This window comes from Zea mays, chromosome 7 (assembly GCF_902167145.1).
Source record: "Zea mays cultivar B73 chromosome 7, Zm-B73-REFERENCE-NAM-5.0, whole genome shotgun sequence".
Taxonomy (NCBI): domain Eukaryota; kingdom Viridiplantae; phylum Streptophyta; class Magnoliopsida; order Poales; family Poaceae; genus Zea; species Zea mays.
The window spans coordinates 138,051,220-138,053,860 of record NC_050102.1 but is presented as its reverse complement, the minus strand read 5'-3'; positions in this window follow the sequence as shown (position 1 = coordinate 138,053,860).

Here is a 2,641-nt window from a genome sequence, read left to right as displayed (position 1 = left end):
GTCACCGTCTTGGGTGACCGCCGGCGGAGGGGTGCAGCCGGGCTGCATGATGAAAATCCTTGAAGCCGAACGATGGCTGAAAGGTACCGACTCCCACGGAGTTGCGTTCCTCCAACGACAAGGCGAAAGGACTGTGGGCATCCCCCATCCGGGGGCTCGGAAGGTGGAAAGACACGATGCATAAGGGAGCGCGAAGACATGGTCGCCTTTCAAGGGGGTCACCCTCCTTTTAAAGGCGACTCTCCCTACTTGCGTCCCCAGCCGTCGTGGGCTGAGTCTTCGCCAACACGCTCCAAGGTCCTCCCCCTACGGCGCGGGGGCTGGGTCCCACACGTCATGCAAGCCGGCCCAGGGCAGAAGAAGCCAAACCGCCGTGTGCGGTGCATGCAACCGCCCAGCGGTTACAAGCAGTTCTCCACTTTTGCCCAGACCAGCGGGCGAAAGGCGGGCAGCCATGCAGGCGGCATGCAACCGCGCCAAGTGGGCGCACCTCTCCGACTTCCAACGCGCCCAGCATGGAAGCCCACGCCCACGCGTCATGCAACCGGCGCGCCGGTCGCTACGTGCAAGCAACTGCACCGCCACTCGCACCACTGCCACGCCTCCTCGACCGCGGAACCAGTACCGCGACTCGAGGCAACCCTGCGTACGACCCAGCAGTGCCAGCCAGGCGCGACGGTCAATGCGGCCAAAAACGGGCCGGTAGTGATGGCGGTGGCAGGCGGGCGGGAGCGGCGATCACGTCGTCAGCCAAGCTTACGTCCCATCCTGGGGCAGTGAGAGAGCCCTCTCTCGCAGCGTGAAGACGACGTGCCCGTGTTCCGTTCCTCGAACGGCTCGCGCACGCGCAACGGCCGCCCCGCGAACCACTCGCCCCATCGCATTAACTCCGCGGCGGGACAGGCGGCGTCTCTGGCAGGGGAAGCGAGCGACGCTTCGCCTTCGCCATAATGATCGCGTCAGAAAAGGTACGCCGCGTCATTCGATTTCGTGTCCTTTTCCTTTTCCTCTTTCTCTCTCTTGCAACAGGGACCGGGAAAGGGGATACCCCGAAAAGGACCCTTCTCCGTGAAGGAAACAGGCTCCGAGCCTCCCTACTGATCAGAGGTTCGAAGGCTGGCCCCTCGGAGAGGTTCAACAGCCGCCTCAGAGCAGGTGGGCTCCACACCCACTACTGGTCAGAGGTTCGAAGGCCGGCCCCTCGGAAGGGTTCAATGGCTGCCTCAGGCCACTCGGGCTCCGCGCCCACTACTGATCAGGGGTTCGTAGGCTGGCCCTCGAAGGGTTCACAGCCGCCTCAGACACAGAGCGAGGGATGACCATGGGTACGTTCGATACATAACCAAGGCTCGGGCTACGCTCCCGAGGTACCCTAGAACATTTCCGAGACCAGCGGGAACGATCTTGTAACGAAATCCCATCAGAGGGAGGCATCGAGCCCTCGGACCCCGTCGACAGGGGACCGGGTCCGGCAGATCACCCGTAGGTACTTTTGGGCGTGCCTCTGGGCCTCTAGCCGACCCCTAACAAATGGGGCACGGACGTCCGCTCGGATTACCCGCCAGCAGCTCACCGGAGACACCATGTTCGACGCCCACCGAGGGCAACATGGCGCTTTCCCCCCTCCTCCTTGTGGAAAGGCGACGCAGGGGCGTATGTAAAAAAGTCGAGTCTGTCCCTTATCGTCCTCTCGCCCTGTGCAGAGGCTCGGGGGCTGCTCTCGCAAACCCGGCTCCGGCCAAACCGTTGACAGCGTCAACATACCAGCCCGAGAACTTGGAACCCGACCGTGCACCCGGGCTACGGCCAGCTCACATGAGAGAACGACCAGACCAGCCGAAGCATTACACGAGGCATTAAGACCTCGGAGGAGTCAAACCACTCCTCCGAGGCCTCGGGGGCTACACCCGGCGGGTGCGCTCGCGCGCACCCACCGGAACGAAACGCAACCGAGAAAGGCTGGTCCCCTTGCAAAAAAAATACGACGAAAGCCTCCAAGCGAGTGCTAACACTCCCTTCGAGGCTCGGGGGCTACTGTCGGGGACCATAATTAGGGGTACCCTCAAGTCTCCTAATTCTCAGCTGGTAACCCCCATCAGCATAAAGCTGCAAAGGCCTGATGGGTGCGATTAAGTCAGGGATCGGTCCATTTGAGGGACTCGATCACGCCTCGCCCGAGCCTAGCCTCGGACAAGGGCAGCCGACCCCGGAGGATCTCCGTCTCGCCCGAGGCCCCCCTCCAGCGATGAACATACTTCCGGCTCGCCCGAGGCCCTGTCTTCGCCAAGAAGCAACCCTGACCAAATCGCCGCGCCAACCGACCAGATCGCAGGAGCATTTAATGCAAAGGTGGCCTGACACCTTTATCCTGACACGCGTCCTCCAGTCGACAGAGCCGAAGTGACTGCAGTCACTTCGCCGCTCCACTGACCGGCCTGACAGAAGGACAGCGCCGCCTGCGCCACTCCGACTGCTGTGCCGCTCGACAGAGTGAGGCTGACAGGCAGTCAGGCCCGACCTCGAGCTCCATAGTAAGCTCCGCTTCACCCGACCCAGGGCTCGGACTCGGGCTCAGCCCCGGAAGACGGCGAACTCCGCTCCGCCCGACCCAGGGCTCGGACTCGGGCTCAGCCCCGGTAGA